Source organism: Erythrolamprus reginae, chromosome Z, assembly GCF_031021105.1.
Source record: "Erythrolamprus reginae isolate rEryReg1 chromosome Z, rEryReg1.hap1, whole genome shotgun sequence".
NCBI lineage: Eukaryota > Metazoa > Chordata > Lepidosauria > Squamata > Dipsadidae > Erythrolamprus > Erythrolamprus reginae.
In genome coordinates, this window is record NC_091963.1 from 85,219,251 (window position 1) to 85,245,006 (window position 25,756).

The 25,756-nt window shown below is 41.0% G+C and overlaps 1 pseudogene; it reads left to right on the top strand.

The window, feature by feature from the left end:
* Positions 1-20,536: 20,536 nt before the first annotated feature.
* On the top strand, positions 20,537-24,968 carry LOC139153846 (E3 SUMO-protein ligase KIAA1586-like; annotated as a pseudogene).
* The last annotated feature ends 788 nt before the right edge of the window (positions 24,969-25,756 follow it).

The following is a 25,756-nucleotide window of genomic DNA, read 5'->3' on the forward strand; positions in this document are numbered from 1 at the left end:
AAATTTTCGTTGGCTTATTCCACAAGGACTGTCATTGACATGGAAATCTACAAGATACAAATTGGAAAATCTAGATCAAGCAAGAGACTTTTACGAAAACAGTGGAATAAGCCAAATGGAGCAGATAACAAAAGAACTGACAGCACTGCAGGCGGAAGCTATGGGGGCTGTATCACAAGAGCAAGAACAGGACCAAGGCACGAGAAGAAAGCAACCGCAGCGCCAAACCAAAAAATACAATAAATGACTACATTGAGTGACTTAAAAATCTTCTCTGTAAATGTTAATGGATTAAATGAACCAAAAAAAAGGAAGCAAATGTTTTCTAAAATCAAGAACCAAAAGGCTCAAATTGTGATATTACAAGAAGTACATATAAAAAAAAGTAATCGGAACTTATTATTAAATACTAAAATTGGAAACATGTATGCTGCATTAGCAGACCAAAGAAAAAGAGGAGTAGCGATGTATGTGGAGAACTCTATAAATTCCAAACATTTATTTAGTGATGATGAAGGCAGAATTCTGATTGTCCAAGTTAGTATTGAACCTAGACCTCTTACTATTGTTTCTATATAGGCCCCAAATGAAGATCAAATGACATTTTACAAAAAATTGCATCAAAAAATTATTGAACTAAATGTGGAAAATATGCTAATTATTAGAGATTTTAATGCTATTTCAAATAGACAATTGGACCACTCGGGAGGGGGGAAAAACAATAAAAAGGAAAAAAAAGAATTTATTACCCTCCACTTTCCAAAAAATGAAAACAGAATTATTATTGAATGATATTTGGAGGGAAAGATATCCCCAAAAAAGGCAGTATACTTTTTATTCAAATCCCCATAAAATTTGGACGAGAATAGATATGGTATGTGCCCCGAAAATAACAGCAGAATACATAAAAGAGGTTGAGATAGATGTCAATACATGGGCGGACCATAATCCAGTAATAGTTTATATGAGAAATAGCAAAAAGCGTTATAATTGGCAAATGAATAGAAATATTCTGAAAGAGAAAGAGTATAAAGATTGGATTGAGAAAAAATTAAAAATATTTTTTGAAATTAATAAAACCACTGACACTACTCCCCAAAATTTATGAGATGCAACTAAAGCATACATAAGAGGATTAACAATATCCTATACAGCAAAATATAATACGGGAAAGAAAAGTAAATATGAACAATTAATAAAAGAATTAAAACAGCTAGAATTAATATCGCAACAAAATATAAAAGACAAAGATTTAGGAAAAAAAATATTATTAAACATAAAATTAGATTGGAGGACCAGAATCAAATGGTAGAAAAAATAAAAAGAACTAAACAAGATTATTTTGAACATGCCAATAAACCAGGTAGGTGGCTAGCATACAAATTAAGGAAACAGAGACAATCTAAACTAATTAAAAAATTAGAAGATGAAGATGGAACAATAAAATACGATACAGAAGGGAAAGCAAATATAGTACAAAACTTTTTTAAAGAATTATATAAAAATGATAATATTGAGGAAGATGAAGTATTTAAATATTTAGAAAGCTCGGAGTTACCTCAACTAACAGAAGAACAACAGGAGAGGATGGAAAGTCCTATAACAATGGAAGAACTCCTTACAATTATTAAAAGGCAGAAAAATAATAAGGCTACTGGACCAGATGCCATTCCAGCAGAGTGGTATAAAATAGAAAATGAGACAATAAGAAAGAATATGTTACAATTTTTTAATGAATGCAGGCAAGACGGTAAAATCCCTAAAACGTGGTCTGAATCTTTGATAACCCTAATTCACAAACCAGGTACAGCAACGGAAAAAATTAAAAACTATGGACCAATATCGTTATTAAATGTCGATTATAAAATATTTACTGCAATATATGCAGATAGGTTAAAAACAATTATAAATAGTAAAATCCATCAAGACCAAAATGGTTTCTTGCCAGGTAGACAGATTAGAAATAACCTTAGAACAATTATTAATGTATTAGAATATTATGAACAATACCCAGAAAAAACATTAGCATTAATGTTCTTAGATGCTCAAAAAGCTTTTGACAACGTTAATTGGATATTTATAAAAATGCAATTAAACAAAATGAGATTTGGTCCTAAATTTGTTAACTTAATAGATGCCATTTACTCAGAGCAAACAACTAAAATTATATTAAATAATGACCAATTAGAAGCTTTTAAAATAAACAAAGGAGTCCGACAAGGATGTCCCATTTCACCCTTACTCTTTATTATGTCTTTAGAAACCCTACTAATAAAGATTAGAGCAGATTCAAGGATAAAAGGCTTAACTGTTGGAAAAGAGACATACAAAGTTCAAGCCTTTGCAGATGATTTGACTTTTATTATTGAAGATCCGATTGTAACAGCTCCAAGATTAATCTGGATAATAGAACAATATGGTAAGGTAGCAGGTCTAAAAATAAATAAAAATAAAACACAATTTATAACAAAAAATATGAATAAAACTCAAGAAAGTAATTTGGAATGCATTTCTGGAATTAAGATAGTTAAAAAAGTTAAATACCTGGGAATCTGGCTAACTTCTAAAACAATAACATTAAAAAATGATAATTATATAAAATTAATTAAGGAAATTAAAAAGATTTAGAAATATGGAACAATTTAAAAATATCTTTTCTGGGTAGAATTGCCACAATCAAGATGAACATTCTACCCAAAATCTTGTTCTTGTTCCAGGTAATCCCAATAAATCCAAGGGGAAATTTTTTCAAAGATTTAACAAATATGGTTAAAAAATTCCTATGGCAAGGTAAAAAGGCAAGAATAAAAATAAATATGCTAGAGGACATAAAAGAGAGAGGAGGCTTTGCCCTCCCAAACTGGAAATTATATTATCAGGCAGCCGCCTTAACATGGATTAAAGACTGGATAACTCTGGAAGATAAAAGAACATTAAAATTAGAAGGTCATGACCTTATGCTTGGTTGGCATGCCTTTGTTTGGTATGATAAAGATAAAAATCATTCATATTTCAAAAGACACACATTAAGAAAATACCTATTGGAGGTATGGAAACATATAAGGAAAAACCATTTTTTAACCATCCCTGATTGGGTGGCCCCTCTAGAAGCAATTATACAACCAAATTCTATTAAGGATACAAAAATAATAAGATATAAAGATTTGTTAGATGATCAAATGAAGTTAAAATCTAGAATTAAATTACAAGAACAAGGAACAATAATTGATTGGTGGCATTACGCAGAGATTAGATCTAGATACCAGAAGGATACCACGCTTTATATTTTTAATAAAAATAAAAATTTATTGAGTAATTTAATTACTATCAATCAAAATAGAACAATTGGGAAAATATATAAATATTTGATTGCCCATAAGAACATTGAATTAACTTTAAAAGATAACATGATAGCTTGGTGCAAGAATATAGGTAAAGATATAGATATAGACACATGGGAAAAAGTTTGGATACATAATTGGAAAATGACAAAATCAGTGTCTATGAAAGAAAACCAAATTAAAATGTTTTATAGATGGCATCTACCACCATATGGAATAGCAAAAATGTTCCCCAAGACTTCCCCGTTATGTTGGAAATGCAAGAAAGAAATAGGGACCTACTACCACCAATGGTGGACATGTGGTAAAGCTAAAACGTATTGGAAAATGATAGAGAGAATGATAAAAGAAATAGTTATGCAAAATATAGAAATCACCCCGGAGTTTTGTTTGTTAGGAATTACTAACCAGGTTTATAAGCAAGAAATTTTATATTTAATTGTACATATTTTAACCGCGGCAAGAATTATATACGCGCAAAATTGGAAAGGGGAAAATATCCCCAAAGAGGAAGAAGTCATTATAAAAATATTAGACTGCGCGGAAATGGATATGATGACAAGACGATTAAATGACCAAGAAGAAATAAAATTTTATGAAACATGGAACAAAGTCTATATATGGATAGACAAGAAAAAAATAAAAGAAAATTAAAGTCAAAATATGTAAAGAAGCAAATATATATGTAATGGTTGAGATTTACCTTTTTTAAAGAATGGTACTAGAATTAGTTTACATATACAATAGTAATAAGATGAGAAGAATGTTGGATTTTATCCTAGTTTAAATTACTTGTTACTAGGGTTTTTTTTGTTATTAGCTATTTTTTATGTATTAGTATTCAACTATGTATTCAATTTTGTATTCTTTTTTCTATATCTGTATTTACACTTTTGAGATAAGTGGGGAGGATACCTCCCCAAACTATATGTTTAATGTTTGTAAGTTTGTGCGTCCTTTTATGAAAATTAATAAAAAAATATTTATTTTTTTTTAAAAAAAGAACTTTATGAAAGGCAAGGAGGGTGGGGGCAGTTCTGATCTCTGGGGGGCCGCCACAGAGCAGGCACAGGCATGGCACCAGAAACTCGGGGGGAGGACCGCCCAGCCCGATGCATTTCTCAGGCAGCAGCCAGGCTTCAATGGCCTGGCAGTGCTCTCCAGCCCATCCAGGGTATGCAGCAGGGACTCGTGAACCAGCTCATCCAACATACCCGTGGACAAGCCATCCTGGAATGCCTCCATCAACGTGGCCTCATTCCATTGCACCTGCACTGTGAGGCTACGGAAGTCACTCATATATTCCACCAACGGGTGCGAGCCTTGTTTCAATTGCTTCAATGCCCTCGTGGCCATCTGCTCGCGCACTGGATCCGCAAACTGCCATTGCAACTGGTTGCAAAAAGCAGTGTAATCCTGCAGCAGCGGATCATCGCGGTCTAACAATGGAGACACCCATGCTGCAGCAGGGCCGGCCAACAAACTGCAGAGGAATGCCATCTTCTCTGCATCCCTGGAAAAATATATAATTTGTGCATTGATAAACAGCTGCACATGGCTGAGGAATGCAGAAAACATGCTATGTTCACCCCAAAACGTCTCAGGCATGGCCACAAAACACTTCCTCCATGGTGGGGGCTGTGGAGCAGGAACCAATGGCTGCACCATGGGAGGGGCTGGCTGCTGTGATAACACATCCACCTGGTTCTGCAGAAGAGCCACCGTCTGCGTCAGGGTTTGTATTTCCAAATGAAGGGCCTCAAACACAGCCTGCATCTTAGCCATACTAGCAGCCATTGCAAAACAAAGGCCCCCAATTAAGTCCAAAGGAGAAGTTCAAACACACATGTTTGTAAAGTAAACAAAGTTGGTTTATCAAAAGGAAAATACTGGCTAAAACGCACTTTTAATCAGCCAAAGTGCTCTTCCACAAACCACAAACTTTGAAGGCTGTGATAAACCAAAACAAAAGCAAAACAGATAAGGGCAGCTGTGAAGATGTCACAGCCACACACACCCTTCAAGAATCCTCAAGCCAAACTTAACTGTAAATTAGTCCAAAAGTCCTGTAAAATCCTGAAAACAGTTCAAAGAGTCCTTGTAACAAACCAGACATAAAACACAGTTCTCCCTCTCTCTCTCCAAACGGATAAATTCCCACACTGAGAGGCAACAACGCTGGCAATTTATCAGCCCCATTAGCTTAATTGCCCCAGCCACAGGTGTTCTCCCTTATTTTCTATAATACTTGTGCAGTTGTTCCTTCCTTGACATCAACCTACGTCTGCGAACATCTATGAATGCCTTCCCTTCTAAAACTACCAATGATAATGATGATGATGGTTTACTAATGGTGTAATTAGCTAATGGGCTACCTGTAATTTTCCCCTCCCTTGATCCTACGTCACTTCCAGAATCTTCCCCTGACACAGACGCTTCACTACAGGAAGCTGTTGGCAGTAAAACTGGCCTCTGATAATGTGAGGATTCTCCCACATTAACCCCCACAGTCCTTGGAGCAGGAGTGGCCCAGAACCAAACACAACACAGTAGAGTACCCCAAGGCTCTGTTTTATGACCAATACTTTTCAACATCTTCATTAATGACTTGGACAAGGGGATAGAGGGGGAAACTATCAAATTTGCAGATGACATCAAACTGGCAGGAATAGCCAACACTCCAGAAGATAAATGCAAAATACAGAAGGATCTTGACGACTATCTAACAAAATGAAGTTCCGTGGTGAAAAAAGTAAAGTACTACATTTAGGCAAGAAAAACAAAAAGCACAGGTACAGTATATGTGGTATATTGCCCAATAGCAGTAACTGTGAGAGGGATCTTGGAGTCCTATTGGACAACCATTTAAATATGAATCAGCAGCGTGCAGAAGCTGCCAAAAAAGCCAACACAGTTCTAGGCTGCATTAACAGAGGGATAGAATCGAGATCATGTGAAATGTTAATACCACTTGGCCTTGGTAAGACCACACTTGGAATACTGCATTCAGTTTTGGTTGCCACGATGCAAAAAGAATGTTGAGACTCTAGAAAAAGTGCAGAGAAGAGCAACAAAGATGATAATGGGGCTAGAGGCTAAAACATATGAAGAACGGTTGCAAGAACTGAGCATGGATGAAATGAAAAGGACAAGGGGAGACATGGTAGCAGTGTTCCAATATCTCAGGAACAAGAAACAATTGGTGGAAGCTGAACAAGGAGAGAAGCAACTTAGAACTAAAGACAAATTTTCTGATTAGAACAATTAATCAGTGTAACAGCTTCCCTCCAGAAGTTGTGAATGCTCCAACACTGGAAGATTTTAAGATGTTGGATAACCATCTGTCTGAAGTAGTATAGGGTTTTCTGCCTAAGCTGGGGGTTGGACTAGAGGACCTTCCAACTTTGTTGTTGTTCTTATTGCTATTGTAATAAAAATCTTAAAGATACAAGTAACAAGTTACAGTCATACTGTCATAACTGGGAGGAGATAGATGATAGGAATGATGAGAAAAAACTAGTAGTAATAATAGTGCAGACTTAGTAAATAGTTTGACAGTGTTGAAGGAATGATTTGTTTAGCAGAGTGTTGGTGTTTGGGGAAAAACTGTTTGTGTGTCTAGTTATCTTGGTATGTAGTGCTCTATTGCGATGTTTTGAGGGTAGAAGTTGAAACAGTTTATGTCCAGGATGCTAGAAGTCTGTAAATATTTTCACAGCCCTCTTTTTGATTTGTGCAGTTATATAGGTCCACAATGGAGGACCCGGATTGTGGGGGCAATAGGCTGGCATGTTGCCATAAATGGAAGGCAGGCTGGCAGCAATTGTTTTTTCTGCAGTTCTGATTATCCTCTGAAGTCTGTGTCAGTCTTGTTGGATTGCAGAAACAAACCAGATAGTTATAGAGGTGCAGATGATAGACTCAATGATTTCTCTGTAGAACTGTATCAGCAGCTCCTTGGGCAGTTTGAGCTTCTTGAGTTAGTGCAGAAAGAACATTCTTTGCTGTGCTTTTTTGATGATGTTTTTGATGCTAGGCAACCATTTGTAGGTCTTGAGATATGATAGAACTTATAAATTTGAAGGTCTCTACTGTTGATACCGTATTGTCTTGTATTATAAGAAATGGGAGAGTTTCTCCTAAAGTCTATCATCATTTCCAAGGATTTGAGAATGTTCAGTTCCAGAATGTTTCAGTTGCACCACAAGGCTAGTTGTTCAACCTCCCATCTCTATGTAGTTTCATCATTGTCTTGAATGAGACTAATCACTGTTGTATTGCAGCGGACGTGGAATAAGCACATGGACTACAAAGCTGGGTTTAATGGGTCACTTTATTATTAAGTTTAAACCTAGACCTGCAGAGGTAAAAAACGATGGGACGGAACTTCTATTCCAAACATTCATGGGCGACTAATGGGCGAAAGCTCCTTGCAGAGCAAGGGAAGGTTGCCTTGACCTTGAACTTGGCCTTGACCTTGACCTTGACCTTCCCTTGCTCTCTGCCATGCCCAAGGCATGTGGGAAGGCTCATCCCCAGCTTGTCACCTGTAGGCCTGCGGCAGGTGAACCCCAAGGGCACCCCTTCCCCATCAGCCAGGCCAGCTCAAGCTCTGAGCTTTTGGTGATGGGCAGCCCATCACCTTCCAAAAGGTGCCCAAAAGGAGATCACACAGTTGCTGTTAGCCCCTTTCATCTGCCCCATACCACCATAGCAGGGAGCCAAATCATAATTTAGGGCCATTGCTCCCCCCACCAAGCCTGCACCAGCTCATGCCTGCACCTCTGCAGGTCCACATTGGTCCATTACTGACCCATCTTCATCATTGTGGATTATTTGCCACACAGATTCCTTCCTGGCTCTGCAGCTTCCACCTCCCTTCAACCTCCTCCTTTTTCCTGGCCTGCAGGTCTACTTCAGCCACTGCTAGCCTTCGATATTGGTCTCCTGCTTCATTCTTGGGTGCCTGCCTGGGCTAGAAGTTTCAGTTGAAGCCCATCTCCAACTCTGCCTTGATTGATATGCCATGACTTCACTCCCCGACGGTTCCATCTTACCAACGGTATCTATAACAAGGCAAAACACAGCAGCACTGTTAATCGGGGGCCATATGCCACATAATCCCTCCTGAACCTTAATACCTGTGGGCTGTTGAAGCAATAAAAATTCTGCTGATGACCTTGTATTTGCCATTAATTTGCAAATCACTGCTTGAATTAATCGAACTTCTTTGTGATGATATAGTGATTGATTTATTTCCCATTCATTCAATAATAATAAATAATTACCAGTATCCCCACCCGATGATTGCCTTGGAATACGTCCCTGAACGCTGCCTGTCCCAAAACCATTGGCATCTGTAATTGATGTCTGCCTAATGTCTGCCTCATTTCCCCTGTTCCCTTGGATCAAATATGGAGGCTGTCCCCTGCCCCCCCTTATGCTGAATACCTTGTCTACATGGCGAGTAGCTGTGACACAGGAAATAATGGTAGGAGACTAAACAAGGAAAAGCAGTTCAGTTTGAAGTACCAACATCCTGCCGGAAGTAAACAAAAATGGGGGGGGGGGAGTAGCCTGGTAGTAGGAAACACATTCCTGACCTGAGGATGATTATCCCTGGGGCAATTAGCCTCTAAAAGAATAACCCCACACTGAAAGCTTCCAGCAGCAAACAAGGATAGAAATGCTGCCTGTGCCAGCATTATTGAACCTGATGAGTTTAGATATACCAGGAAGCAGTGTTCCCTCTAATGTGAGTTGTGCGCTATAGCGCAGGAGATTTGAGATGTCTGCCCACGAGTTTCCAATTCCAGCGTGGAGGTCTGATCTCTGCGCTGGAATTGGCAATTAGAATAAGGTTACCAGACCTTGATCATTTGTCCCAACTCCAAAATGCAGCGTGACTTTAAAACTCACTGGATTGGATTTCCACCCTCGAGAGAAAGAGGCAAAAGCCCAGCCAGCTAATTTTCCCCCTTCCTCCAACTCCAAAATGCAGCATGATTTTAAAATTGACTGGATTGGATTTCCACCCTCGAGAGAGAGAAAAGCCCAGCCAGATAATTTCCCCCCTCCCTCCAACTCTGGCAGGAAGTTTAATGGATTAATTATTAATGCTAATGAATTAACCCTACTAAATCAATCACTTTCTCTTCTTAGAGGGGAGCACACTAAAACCTTTAGGATCATGATTGGGGAGCAATAAGTAGAAATAGCAGGGCTTCAATACAGACCACATTTGTTAAAAACTGAAAAAATTAATGTCTATACCTGGGGAGATAGACAAAGCCTGGAGCCCCTCGAGATATGTGAGTACTGTGCCAACATTGCCATATGCTCCATTCAAATTTATTCTATATCGCTGTCCGCGGCACAATAATGAATAGTAACTGTGTCCTGATGTGGGCAAATAAACGCTTAAGTTGTAACTGCTTCTGTCATTACATGCCAAGGCAGACACAACTACTAGGGGGAACTACCTATATATGCTTATTGTCCCCAGAGATTGCTATATGAACCCTACGCCCCACATAAAAGTTGAGGAATTTACTCCTTAATTATTATTAAAATAATTATCATAATAATCAAATAATTATTATCATAAAGCAATTATAATGCACCATAATATAATTATAGTTCCGTAAAAATATCACCCTCATTTTATTGTAAATTAATTGTTCTTATTAAATTAATTTATTCCCCAATTTATTAATCAAGCAATACAAGAAAACCTTTGGCGAATTTCACATGTTTTGATTAAATATAGCTGGCATTGAGAAATAGGGGAAATACAACATATATCCCTGTAAAAGTTGAGGAATTTATTCCTTAATTCCTTAATAAATTATTAGTGTAATAATCAAGTAATAATGATCATATAGCAATTCTAATGCGCAATAATATAATGTAAGTATATCACAATCATTTTTTAAATTTGTTTGTTTGTTTATTTATTTATTTATTTATTTATTTGATTTGTATGCCGCCCCTCTCTGAAGACTCTTATTAAATTAATTTATTCCCCAGTTTATTAATTGAATAATACCTGAAAACATTTGATGAATTTCACATGTTTTGATGAACAGTAGGTGGCATTGAGAAATAGGGGAAATACAATATCTATATTTATATATATATTATTTATTTATTAATAGAGTTGAAAGGGACCATTAGGTCATCGAGTTCAACCCCCTGCCTGAGCAGGAAACCCTACAGCACCCCAGCCAAATGGAAGTCCAATCTCCTCTTGAAGGTGTCCAGAGTTGGGGAGTTCACCACCTCCCCTGGCAGGCAGTTCCATTGGTTGATCGCTCTGACCGTCAGGAAGTTCTTCCTTATTTCCAGGTTGAATCTCTCCTTGGTCAGCTTCCAACCATTGTTCCTCGTCCGGCCCTCTGGTGCCCTGGGGAATAAAGAGACCCCCTCCTCACCGTGGCAACCCCTCAAGTATCTGTAAACTGCTATCATGTCCCCTCTAGACCTTTTTTCTAGGCTGTCCATGCCCAGTTCTCTCAATCTCTCTTCGTAAGTCTTGGTTTCGAGTCCCCTAATCATTTTGGTTGCTCTTTTTTGCACCTTCTCCAGAGTTTCGATGTCTTTTTTGTAGTGAGGTGACCAGAATTGGATGCAGTACTCCAGGTGGGGTCTGACCAGGGCATAGTAGAGTGGTATTAGTACTTCCCTGGTCTTGGAGCGTATTCCTCTGTTGATGTAGCTTAGGATTGAGTTGGCTTTTTTGGCTGCTGCTGCACATTGCTGACTCATGTTTAGTTGATTGTCCACCAAGACTCCAAGATCTCTTTCACAGTCACTACTGCTGAGTGGGGTATCTCCCAGGCTGTATGTATGTCTAGGGTTCTTTTTGCCGAGGTGGAGGACTCTGCATTTGTCGGTGTTGAACCTCATTTTGTTGGTATGGGGCCACTGTGATAGTCTGTCTAGGTCTTCTTGTACTCTGAGCCTGTCCTCAAGGGTGTTGGCTACCCCCGCCAGCTTGGTGTCATCTGCAAATTTTATTAGTTCCCCTATAACTACAATACTACTACTATGCAGGAAAGTAAAACAATACGGGCTTATGGGTTATGTGCCAGACACCTAGCTTCCAAACATAATGTAACATGATGCCATTTTAGAGAAAGAATTTGGAAGAACTATACCAAGTTATATTAATAATGGTCTCTTATTACCAGGTAAAGGGGAATTCCAGATGGTTAGCCGTGACCATGTGCCCCTAACCCCATGTAGTCATGTGGTTATATTACTACAGTCTACTTTAATCTCCAGACCCAGAATGATGTGGTTGTGGTTCACTATCTGTCGAATGAACTAACTCCTGAAACAAAAGAAATGAGTTAGTAGGTGTTATTTGAAAATCCCTTATGCTTACTCTACCATACCTCTCAGGGGGTCCCTGGTGGTAGAGGGCTCCAGCACTCGCCAAGTCCCATCCTCCAAGTGGATCATAGGCTGGCTCTGCTCGGGACAAAGGCACCACGTGGGTGTCGATAGTCCCCATAGTTCCCTCCAGCCCCAGCACTCATTTGAATCCCTGGTGTGGGGAACAGGGGATATGTGTGCCACGAAGCTGGGCCAGGCCCTAGCTTATGGGCCGCTTCCCAGTTATGCACATTTCACCTCACACACACTGTCTAAAACCCTCCGTACCTCTGGTGCCCTGGGAGGGGGGGCAGCAAGCATCAAGCCCCGCCAACTGCTGCGCAGGTCACAGCTACCATTTCCTGGCCCCACCACATGTGACTCCCTCCTCTCCACCTCTGTTCCACTATGATTGCAATTGCTATGATCCTTCAGGGGTGGGGGGGAAGGGGGACCGCATGAACCCTCCATAGCTCAGGAGCTCTGGCAGGGGCAGTGACGCTGATACCCCCAGGTCACTGCACGGGCCAGGCAAAGGCACTGCAGCTATCCTTTTCCAGTGATTCCTGCATGCGGCAAATTACATTCCCTGCCTTTGCCCCCCCCCATCTGTCCCGGCATTCAGGAGTGCCAAGGAGTGGCGGATGTGCCCCGGAAGGGAGGAGGAAGGAGCCAAACACCACAGGGAGGGAAGGAGGGGGCCACTGGCCACCTTGGGCTGAATCATAATTAAAACAGAGGAGGCCCTGTGTAAAAGATCACTTTAATACGGAATGCATGCCAGACAGGCAGGTACAGGCTTAAAGAAATCCAACAACACATACAGAGTTATATAGCAAGCCCTGGCTGAGGCAGGAACCAATCATATACACAGTAGCTTTCCCGCTTACAAAGTAACTATGGAACGCGCCCTATCAGAACCTTGGATAGGGACGCCAATCGCACGGCTCTAACCGGCCGGCTGTTTCTAAGCAAACACAGCACTCCTAACCCCTTGATTGACACATACATAGTCTTTTAAATATGCCGGTTTGTAGCGCACTCTCTCTGAGCGCCGGGGCATGCCCGCCTGCTCGGAAATCCTTTCCAAATTTGATTCTTGCATTCCCTCATCTGAAATCCGAACTTCCTCACCCCTTACAGATTCCGACGATGCGTTTTCCCCTGACAGTCTGACGGGCAGCTGCAACGGATTTAGAAACGATCCAGGCTGCTCCTCCTCTCCTTCCCTTTGACCATCGCTCGCCCTGTCAACCCGGATCTGGTCTAAATGCCTCTTCCAAACCCTTCCATCTTCCAGTTCAATTTCAAAAGATCGAGGTCCCAGCTCCCTCCTTACGGTTCCCCTTTCCCAATTCAGACCTCCTGAGTAAGCCCTGACAAACACCGTGTTACCTATTTTCACCTGCCGGGTTGGGGTTACTGGCCACTGCACCGTTTGAGAATACCAAGGGTGCAGTCTGTCAAGAATGATGCGGAGCTTGCGACCCATCAACAGTTCGGCTGGGGTTTTACCTGTAGCCACGCACGGGGTGGAATGTTGCGCTAGCAACAAATCTGCTAACTTTTCCTGCCATGAACCTTGTGGCATCCTCTTAAGGGCGTCTTTTACAGACCTAACTGCCCGTTCCGCCTGGCCATTGCTGGCCGGATGCCAAGGCGAGCTTAACGCATGTCTGATGCCAGCAGATGCCAGGAATGACTCAAAGTGCACAGCCGTGAACTGGGGACCGTTGTCCGAAACGAGAAGGTCGGGGAACCCATGAGTGGCAAATAAAGTCAATAGGGCGTCTATGACAGCTTGAGCGCAGGTAGATCTGAGCAGGACAACCTCCACCCACTTCGAATGGGCATCCACGACGATCAAGAAGGTCTGTCCCATAAAGGGACCGGCTAGGTCAATGTGTATGCGAGCCCAGGGACCAGCAGGCAGCTCCCATGCCAGCGGCTCGGCTCGAGGAGGGAAAGGGCGACTTTCCTGGCAAACTGCACATCCTGCGACCCTTAGCTCCACCTCCTTATCCAACCCAGGCCACCACACGTAGTCCCGAGCTAAACTTTTCATGCGCACTATGCCTGGGTGACTTCTGTGCAACATTGCCAGCACCTGGCCCCGCAAGGTTTCCGGAATTACCACCCTGCTTCCTCGCAGCACCACCCCTTTTTCAACAGAGAGCTCAGACTGACACCTAAAAAATGGGACAAACACATCGGCAGGGGCTGTGGCTGGCCATCCTCTTAATACCCATTGCCTTATTTGGGATAGAATGGCATCCCGGCCGGTCACTCCAGCCACTTCGGTTGCAGAGATGGGAATCCTGCTCTCTGATAGAGCAAACACGGAGCACGTCGGAGCAGGGTCGACGAGAACATCAGGCAGCGGACATCTGCTCAGGGCATCAGCGTGTGCTATGTGGCGTCCTGGCTTGTAGGTCAACGTGTAACTATAGTTCGCTAGAAAGATGATCCAGCGTGACATCCTTGGTGATAGGACTACTGGACTCTGACGGCTTCCTGATAACAGCCCCAGCAGTGGTTGGTGGTCTGTGACCAATTCGAACTGTCTCCCATATAAATAATCGTGAAACCGCTTGACCCCTGCAATAAGTGCCAGCGCCTCTTTGTCTATATGACCATAGTTTCTTTCAGCTGGCGCCAATGTGCGAGAGAAAAATGCCAGAGGGGCTTCGGCTCCATTGGGCAACCTGTGACTAAGGACAGCGCCCACCCCATGCTGTGAAGCATCACAGGTCAAAATTAAGGGTAAACCTGGAGAGTACTGGGCCAGCACATTATTGGACAGCAGTAAGTCCTTGACCCCATTAAATGCCGATTCCTCCCTTCCTCCCCAGTGCCATTTCGCATGTTTGTCCAAAAGCCGGTGCAAAGGTTCGGCCACCGACGCCTTATGCGGGATGAATATCGCGTAAAAATTTAAAAGTCCTAAGAAGGCTTGTAGCTCAGCCTTGGATCGTGGCCTGGGGGCCTCCCTAATCGCCCGTGTCTTTTCAGGGGTGGGGTGAATTCCCTCCCCATCAACAATAAAGCCCAGGAATTCCACCCTTGGGACACCGAAAACACATTTTTTTTCCTTTAGCTTAAGCCCCGCGTCCCTGAACTTGGACAAAACCTTCCTTACTCGTTCCATCAACTCGTCAGTGGAACTCCCCGACACCAGGACGTCATCGAAGTATGGCACCGTGCCATCAAGCCCATATAGCAACCTCTCCATCAGGCCCTGGAATAGTCCTGGGGCAATGGAGACCCCAAATTGTAAACGGTGACACTTGAAAACCCCCCGATGGGTGATGATTGACTGCGCCTCTGCAGCCAGGGGGTCAACTGGAAGCTGTTGATAAGCCTGGGATAAATCCAGCTTCGCGAACACCCGACCCTTTCCCAAGGTGTGCAGCAGCTGTTGCACCACTGGCAACGGATATGAATGGTGTGCCAACGCTTTGTTAATGGAACATTTGTAGTCCCCACACAGCCTGATTCCCCCATCCCCCTTAAATGCAATGACAACCTGGGTTTCCCATTTAGCCTGATCCACCGGCTCCAGCACCCCCTGGGCGATCAGTCTGTCCAGTTCCTCATCAACTTTCGGCCGGAGGGGAATGGGCACCCTGCGGGCTTTCAAACGAACCGCCGGTTCTTGTGGGTTTAAACCGAATGATATCGGGGTTCCCTTATAACAGCCCAACTGACCATCAAATACGGTAGGAAACTCCCGCGCCAAAATCTCAAACCTCCCCATGTCATTTACAGCATTTACCCCAGTCACAGAGAGTCCCAAAGCCTTGAACCAGTCCAAACCTAAAAGATTAGAGAAAGGCCCATTAATAACAATAAGAGGCAACTTGCCCACGAAAGTTTTGTAACGGACTGGAAAACGGCCCTCCCCCACAATAGGTATTGGTGTCCCTTGATAGTCTTTGAGTTGCACAGAGCATGGAGACAGGCGACCTCTGCTGACAGCTGGAAAACAGCGCTTCAATGTTGCCCAGGAAATTAAGGAATGAGCGGATCCAGTGTCCACTTGCATAGGGCACCTCGAAGTGCCCAACTGGACCTCCAACAAGATCTTCTCCGCTGAACTGGACATCTTCTGCACGAAAGTGGTAGCCAAACGTGGCCGACTATAGATAGCGTTGCAATCCTCACGCCGGTTGGAGGGAAATTTTTTCTGCCATCGGGGAATAAAACTCTGGGGCTCCCGTTGCTCTCGGTTAGTGGCTGTAGAAACTCTGCGCGAACGGCAGACCCTGGAAAGGTGCCCTTTGGCACCACAATGCCAACACACGGCATCACGGGAAGGGCAGGAGGACCTCAGATGGTTGCCCCCACAGCCCTGACAAGGTGCCTGGGGAGGCCTGGGACGGGCAACAGGAACGTCTCGGTTCCTATTCACTGCCAATTTACACACCTCCTCCTCCTCTGCTTCATGACAGCCATCCTCTTCTGGGGGAACGGTGGCCTTATCAGTGGGTACCGTAGTTTTCCGGGTAACATTGACGGTGCTGTCCATGGCTGCCAGCGACTGCGTTGACAGCTCAAACGCACGAGCCTCCGCTAGCGCCGCTTGAAATGTCAAATCCCTAATGGCCAGGAGACGCCGCTTAAGCCGACCGTCTCTTACCCCCATTACAAGCCTGTCTAGGAGATAATCATTCAGGTCTGCAAACTCACAATAAAGTGCCGCTCGGCGCAGGGCGGCCACATAGTCATTTATAGATTCCCCCTCAGCTTGATTCCGCTGGTAAAATTTATAGCGCCTCGCACACCGAGACGGAGCCGGGGCATAATGATCCTGCAAGGTTTTAAGAAAGTCTTCCCAAGACACATCGTGGATTGACGTAGGGGCAAACAATGCTCGGGCCGTTTCGAACATCTCGGGGCCACAAAACCCCAGGAAATAAGATCTTTTCCTGTCTCCGGAAATCTCCGTGTACCCGTTGGAGATTAAGAAGCAATCGAAACGGGCAACATAGGAATCCCATGTCTCCCCTTGGGGATTGAAGGGGGCGAAAGTAAGCTGCACTGACATTGTCACTTACGTCCAAAGTCCAAGCATAGAATTCCTGAAGAAATGGCGAGAATCCTCGTTGCCAGTAAAACAGAGGAGGCCCTGTGTAAAAGATCACTTTAATACGGAATGCATGCCAGACAGGCAGGTACAGGCTTAAAGAAATCCAACAACACATACAGACTTATATAGCAAGCCCTGGCTGAGGCAGGAACCAATCATATACACAGTAGCTTTCCCGCTTACAAAGTAACTATGGAACGCGCCCTATCAGAACCTTGGATAGGGACGCCAATCGCACGGCTCTAACCGGCCGGCTGTTTCTAAGCAAACACAGCAATAATTGCCCCTCTTCCCTTCCCCCAAGCCACAAACACCGTCTCCCCAGGAGTGGGAGGAAAATTAACACCAAATAGCCACCTTACCCCCAACGCGCTCCAAACCTCTGACTGCCCCTGGCTGCCATGCTGATCTCGGGGGTTGATAAGGATGCCGGCAGGGCAGCCTTTTGTCTGCGATCCAGAAAGGATGGCGAGGCCAACCCTTATCTAGGGCCTGCCACTCCATCCCCTGTCCCAACCTGCCCAGCGCTGGTCGTTAAGTACTATTGCTATTAAATGTACTCATCTGATTCTTCAATCTCATAGTCAGTGTCCAAACCAATGCTAATTACATACTTTAAGAATTGTGTTTTTAAGAGCTCCTGATATTGCATGTCCTTTTAAGTTAGTTAAATCTGGCAGAAATTGGAAATGTTCCATCAAGTTCTGTAACTGTAATCTCAGTTCTTAATTTTCTTGGATGTGCTTCCTGTTTGGGCAGGTGCACAAACATACTGATTCTATTTCTTTCTTTTTTCCTTTTTAGTCCACTCATTTGCACTCCCCTCTATTTTTATTTATTTTCAGAGTAGAAAATAGAAATAACTAAAACACTTTTAACATTAACAGGCACCTGTAACTGCCTGAAGGCATTTATTTGAGAAAATGCCTCCATCTGCTGGCAGATTATTCAAAATTGTTACATTTATGAACCATTTATGAATTTTGCCTGTTGAAATTGTTGTCATGGAAGAGAAGAAATAATTTTAGTATATTCAATGATTAATACTTTGTTTTAAACATTAGTTTACTCATTATTTTCCAACTTTTTAAGAAGAAAATGCTGAGGGACAAAAGAGTGGTCTTTTCTTTCCTTTCCTTTCCAATAGATATAAAGAACCTGCAGAAATGATTATGAAAAAGTTGTGGGTGATAACAATCTACAGATTTAATAAAGAGTCACTTCAAAAGCCATCCATTATATTTTGATTCTAGGAACTAAGTGTACTCCCAGCAGACAGATGCATTGATAGTATAGACAATGTTATCAAGAGACACATTAGATGATGTTTTAGCTTGCTAGTCTTTTTCTGATATTAGATCATTTCAAAATTGGCTCAAGATCTTGGATTCAATAATTAAAGCCATTTAATTTTGATTTAATTCTGAGAGAACACACAGCAAATGAAATAAGATTCTCTCTTGTCATCTGGTGATCCTCATTCTGGAAATCTTCCATTCTTTTTTCATATTTATTTATGATCTATCTTAAAGAACTCAACATAGCTTTCAATTTTATTCCCAAAAACAATGCTGTCAAGAGGTATGAGAAAGTGACTGGCCCAAGTCACTTAGAAAGTTTTTATGATTGAGGAAAGATTAGACTAATCTGACCCCAATACAGCATTTGAAACATTGCTGATATTTGATAATCCAATTCATGGAAAAATCAACAGTGATTAGTCAAACCAACAATAAAATATATGCAGTGTTTAACATGAATTTATACTTATAGAAGCAACCAGTTTCACTATTTCATATTTCAATTTCATTCGATTTCCTCTTGTTTTAAGAGGTTATTTTTTTAGGAATGTAATCATGCTCATACTGATTCTCCATCTTAATGTATTTAACTTTTAAAAAATGAAGTAGTTTCCGGTTTCAATGCCATGTCGCTAAGGAGCAGTCTCCAATTTCTCTGAGGGCTGCTTTGTCTTTTTGCATTTTTTTCCAGTAGTCTTAGGGCAATCGCACACTTGCAGAACTGGCAATTTGAAGGGGAATCCCTGGTGAATCCAAAGGAGGTCGGCAGACCCCTATAGGCAGCAAGGAAATTCTCCAAGACTGATTGTGAAGAAACCGGCTATTAGCCGGTCTGGAAACATGGCGATCTGAGGACATTAAAGGAAGCAACTATCAGGTTCCAGTAGAGAAATAAAGCAGTCAGGCAATCTTGATTTGTCACAGGTTACTTTACTCATTCTCCAGCACAAACTGATACACACTCTCAATGGTAAAGTGTAAACTTTGTTAGAGTTGAATATTGTGTGTTCCGACTGCCTTTTATAATATACGCACCACATCTCAGTGCTTCAAATCTTGCAAGCAGGCTTGTAATCAGCAGGCAGGCTTGTAAATAGAAACAGATATTAGTACAGCTAGATGCAGGGCTACCTTTCATCATTGGTATGCAGTCATGCTGATAGCTAAGCCAAGTCTCTCCCCCAGCACGAATGACAGCTCAAGCAGGATTATTAGAGCTTACATGCCAAAGTTTAGTTAGGTGCTGTCTATGAAATATGGCTATTAATCTGGGGGCTTGAATGTCTTTTTCCTTAATCCACATGGACTCTGACAGAGGATATCCTTTCCATAATACCAGATACTGTACTCCACCCCGATGCCATCGTGAATCATTCTCCGAAGAATGTGAAACATTTTCTAACTGCCTTGTATAATAATAACAACAGAATTGGAAGGGACATTGGAGGTCTTCTAATCCAACCCCTGCTTAGGCAGGAAACCCTATATTATTTCAGACAAATGGGTATCCAACATCTTAAAAACTTCCAGTGTTGGAGCATTCACAACTTTTGGTGGCAGGCTGTGCCACAGGTTCATTCATTGTTCTAACTGTCAGGAATTTTCTCCTTAGTTCTAAGTTGCTTCTCTCCTTGTTTAGTTTCCACACATTGCTTCTTGTCCTTCCCTTAGGTCCCTGGTCCTTCTTTTCATTAAAATAGCCATGCCCAGTTCCTGCAACCGTTCTTCATATGTTTTAGCCAGTGATGGGGTACCAAACTTTTTACTCTGGGCATGGTTTATGCATTTTGTTTCACCATCTTTCAGTGCAAATTGGGTGTTCTGGAGTGGAGCTCCATTTTCGCTACCCCACTGTGTTCTCCCCAGTCCGGGCAGTATATAAAGTGTATGTATGTAGATACACACATGCACAGCTCTTCTAAAATTATATGCATTCAACCTCATTTACTGTGATAGGAACAACATACCCAGACCCAGAAGGGAAAAAAAGAAAAAAAAAATCAAAATTTTGCTACCGGTACTGTGTACCTGACCGTACCCATAGGAGTCCACCACTGGTTTTAGCCTTTGGTCCCCTAATCATCTTTGTTGCCCTTCTCGGCACTTTTTCTAGAGTCTCAACATCCTTCTAGCATCATGGTTTTTGAGGTAATGGCTTTTTGCAGCAATCATCTTTTATATGACCCAATTGCTGCTTTCTTATGTCCATCTGTGTGTGGCTTTGTGAGCTGTTATTGGGTTTTTCTTCTAACTTCTAATATGAACAATTATATCTTTCCTGTTTGTTGAGGGGCATTCTTCCTGAAAACACTGCACAGTGCACATTTTTGTGTGAAAACTTTGTTACATGTAGTCTTTAACTTACAATCACTATCAGAGATTACAATATTATTTTATTTCTTTTGCAGTTAGAACTACTTTGCAGGATGAAGAAGAGGCAACAGTATTTGACTGATTTCTTCTCTAAGAAACTGAGACTGGATAAAGATTCACCATCCACAGCAGCAGCACCATTGGCAGCACCACTAGCACCACCATCCACATCAGCAGCAGCAGCACCATTGGCAGCACCGCCAGCAACACCATCCACATCAGCAGCACCAGCACCATTGGCAGCACTGCCAGCAACACCATCCACATCAGCAGCACCAGAACCATTGACAGCATCGCCAGCAACACTATCCACATCAGCAGAACCAGAGCCATTGACAGCATTGCCAGCAACACCATCCACATCAGCAGCACCAGAGCCATTGACAGCATTGCCAGCAACACCATCCACATCAGCAGCACCAGAGCCATTGACAGCATTGCCAGCAACACCATCCACATCAGCAGCACCAGAGCCATTGACAGCACTGCCAGCAACACCATCCACATCAGCAGCACCAGAGCCATTGACAGCATTGGCAGCAACACCATCCACATCAGCAGCACCAGAGCCATTGACAGCATCGCCAGCAACACTATCCACATCAGCAGAACCAGAACTTCCCGACATTTGGAGTTTAGAGCAATATAGATACTTCAAGAAGAAATACGATGGGCTGGAAATAAAAGTCTGCAGAGAGGGGCGGCATACAAATTTAATAAATAAATAAATAAATAAAGACAAGAAATTAGGTTGCTTATATTGTGCGAAATGCGAATTTGCATTGGAGAAGATTATTCATGTTTCAGGTGAATGGTGAAATTTCAAGATTGTGGCAGCAGGGAAAACTAAAGAGAGCTGGCAATAATCTCTTAGGAAAGAAATGTTTGAACATTTTAAATCACGAGCACATGCCATTTGCAGAGAGCTTTAAACAACGGGAACAGGGTGCTATTCAAAAAACAATGAAGAAGGTAAAAGAACTACTACTATACTACTACTATATCAATATTTTTAATAGTTTATAATCCTGCCCACAGATGTAAGACATTTTCCGACATTGAAGAATAAGTAGAGTTGTTAACTAAAGTTGGAGTAGATGTGGGAGTAGCCTTGCATTCATGGAGATCGGCAGTGAGAATAGTCGATTGCATTGCAAGAAACATTAAAACTCCCTTGTTTAAAAAAATTGTTGTCAGAAAACTGAAACTGTGTTTAATAATTGATGAAGCCACAATTCTATCAATGAAACCAGTCATGATAGCTTTCCTCAAAGTTGAGTATCCAGTTCGCCCTTTAACCATTAACCAATCATTAACTATTGTTGAGCTGGTGGAATTGGACAAACAAGATGCAGAGACCATATATTCTTCAGTGACGGAAAGCTTACATAATGTTGGGTTCACCATGGAACATCAGAGAAAACATTTAATAGCATTCTGCTCTGATGGTGCCAATGTTATGCTTGGGAGAAAATCTGGAGTCAGCAGCAGAATTGCTAAAGAGTTCCCAAACATTATAATCTGTCACTGTTTGAACCATCACCTCCAACTTGTGCTGGATGACTCCATAAAGGACATTAAAAACTGAATCATTTCAGAATCTTCCTTGACAGGATATACACAATTTTTCATACATCTGCCAAGAGCCAGGTGACACTTTCCAAAATCTCTAAAGAACTGAGCATTGAAATTGTGAAAATTGGTAAGAGTTTTTGGACCAAGATGGGCTGTAGTTTAAGGTCAACCCTTGCTGTGTGGTGTGCTTATCCAGCGCTACATCAGTTTTTTCAGGACAATGGAAGATACCCAGGCATGGCTGCTCTTCTTGAAAATTTAAATTTTTAAACTGATTTGGCTCTCATGATCAACATTCTAAATGAGATTGCGCACCTGTCAAATGCCCTGCAAGGGAGAAACATAAACATCAGCAAGGCTGAACAATTTGTGTTGTGAGCAATTAACACCTTTGAATGGCTTAGATCGGAAAAGGGCATTGCAGGTTGATGTAGTTATCAGTTCTAAACCCTTCAAAAATATTACTTTCGTTAAAAACCAACTATTTGTTTCACTTTCACGTGAAAAACTTTTGGAAAGCATCATTGGCAATTTGAAGAAAAGGCTGATGGATTGCAAATGCCTAAAAACAGGTAGCCAATTGCCAGATGCAAACAAAATACATTTTCTCAAATATTTAGAGCCAGAGAAATGGAAAATTGAAGATATGGTCGTTCCATGGGGAGAAGCAGAGAGAGAATTATATAAATTTGGTCAAATATTTAATTACAATATTGATTTGAATGAATACAGAAATTTTTTAGATATTTTTAAAAAAACCCTGCTGTTCTGTTCGGGTCTGTGAGACCCGAAATCAAAGTTTGAGACCCTGTAAAAAATTTTCCCTGCATATCTGAAACTTGAAATTTCATGACTTTTCATCATTTCAGGGGTTCTCTCTATGAGAATTTTTTTGGGGGGTGGGGGGTTTCTTTCTTGCTGAAAAAAAAACCTCCCTAATGTTATGTTCCCGGGTCTATTTGACCCGGACTGCAAATTGATCATTTTAGGTACTTATATTTGGTCTTTTTGAAAGCTTTTTTCACCTGGAAACATGTTTGAACATTTCTGCACACAATGGAATGAAAATTGAACTGAAAAAATTAATCCTTATTGGTTTATTTTGCACATAAATGTGCCTCTCCCCCCATTTTTGTGAAAGTTTTTTTCAATTTATGGATAGTTTTGCTTGCAAAATGCAGTCTATTTTACTGGAGTTGGTGTGGGAATGGTAGCTTGAACATTTCTGAATATAAGAAAAATATAAAGGAACTGAAAAAAATGATTCTTACTGGTTTTTTAACATCAGAAATAAGGCCTCCCCCCCCCCCTCGGCTGCTTGCAACCATTTTCACTTTTTATTTTTTTATGCTCCAAATCCGAAATATTCTTTAAAATCTTAGGCATCCATTTACTCAATTTAACAATGCTGATCGTCAAAAAATATTTTTGGGGTGGTGGCTAATTGTTTTCTGGGCAAAAAAAAAATCATAACTTCGAATCTGTTTCTGTTCGTATATGACTGGACCAAAAATATTTTTTTTAGGTACTTTAATTTGATCTTTTTGAAAACTTTTTCAACTGGAAAACTAGTTTGAACATTTATGAACATAATGATATGAAAATTGAACTGGAAAAATTGAGACTTATATTTTTATTTTGATCAAAAAGCCCCTCCCCCATCCTTTCTGAATTTCGTGTCAATTTCTATTTTTTAAGGCTACAAATCCCTAAGGAATTTCCCCCCAAATGGTTTGATATACTAAATTGAACATTTCTGAATATAATAAAAATATAAATGAACTGAAAAAAATGGTTCTTATTGGTTTATTTTTGCCACAAAAGGGACACCCCCCCCCCCGGCCTTGCTGTGTGCCATTATTGTCACTGTTTATACATATTTGTCTAGAAATATTTGGAATATCCTTTTGAAAATCAACCACATTGTAGCCAGATAACTAATTTTATGAAAGAAATCCATTTTACTAAAAAAAAGTATGTAAGTTTGAAATTAACAGCATAATTTTTATATAAATTGAAATAACTTTATATGCAAAATAAACCAATATGCATCAATTTTTCCACTTCAATTTTCATATCATTATGTTCAGAAATGTTCAAGCTACAAATCCCACACCAACTTTAGCAAAATTGAATGTATTCTGCTAGCAAAACTAACTATAAAGTGAAGACTATGTCACAGAAACGGGGGGGGGAGGCACATTTATGTGCAAAATAAACCAATAAGGATTAATTTTCTCAGTTCAATTTTCATATCATTGTGTGCAGAAATGTTCAAGCTACCAATCCCACACCAACTTTAGTAAAATAGAATGGATTTTGCAAGCAAAACTATCCATAAATTGAAAAAACTTTCACAAAAACGGGGGGGGGCACATTTATGTGCAAAATAAACCAATAAGGATTAATTTTTTCAGTTCAATTTTCATTCCATTGTGTGCAGAAATGTTCAAACATGTTTCCAGGTGAAAAAAGCTTTCAAAAAGACCAAATATAAGTACCTAAAATGATCAATTTGCAGTCCGGGTCAAATAGACCCGGGAACATAATATTAGGAAGTTTTTTCGAACAGAACAGCAGGGTTAAAATCCAGAGAACTATAAAATCCCTGCCACTGTCAAAAAAGCAGGAGATATCATCAGGACAATTGCGGTTAGTTCTGGAGAAGCAGAAATGAACCTCATATGTACAAATCAAAGAACGCGCCTAACCGTGCAAAACCTAAGTAATTTAATGACAATAAGTGTCATTGGCAAGCCTAACAAAAGATAGGACCTACTTCCTGCAGTCAGAAACTGGCTCCAAGAACATCATTTTGGGGCTGATGATCTATGAGTGAGGAGGAAGACAACTGCACCCATAGAGGAATCACATAAAGAAGTGCTATGGAAATTTGTTGACTCACCATAGCAATGACACAAGTAAGTACTTGAGTGTGGCTGTTTGATTGTGTTATTCTTACGCATGATGTAAGTCACATGCAATTAAAGTCTTTCTTTCTATGTCTCTTTGTGCAGGTCATGGGAGCAACGTGGTCAGTTGCTGGACAGTCATCTTCCTTTTGTAGGTAGTTTGTTTATTGTTTTGTGTACTGTGAGAATTATCTATAGAATCTAGGCATCTAAGGCCTAGATAGATACAAAACACACTCTTATTAGAGTACTGAACTTCTGACCTTTTGGACAGTGGGCCTTGCCAGAAAATGCAAAAGAACAGAAAAACATGTTTACATCCTGTATGAAGAAATCCTATTTTCCAGGCCAAGAAACATCCAAAAAGGGAAAATAACAAATTGATTGCTTAATCTAGAGAGTTCCGAGGAACTATGATGAAATTGGGAGCAAGACAACCCCATATATGGACAAATAATGGACAGCAAGGAGGGGTGTAAGCAAGACATAAAAATCCTATATAAGATGTTTCTATGTTTTGGGTACTTTACCTTCAGAGGTACACAGGTATTCTTCCCGTGACTTCTCTAGGTCCCTGTATGATCCTGTATGATCATGCCGGAAACTTTGTTTATGTTATGTTATGTTTGATATATGTTTATATGTTTTATATCATGTTGTTAATAACGACTTTTAGCTTTTATTCTCTTGGTCTGGGGAATTTTTCTGATATGTACTGTACTTATTTTATTCTTATTTAAGTGCACAAAATAATTTCCTTTTTTAATATATCTTTGGAACCTCCTG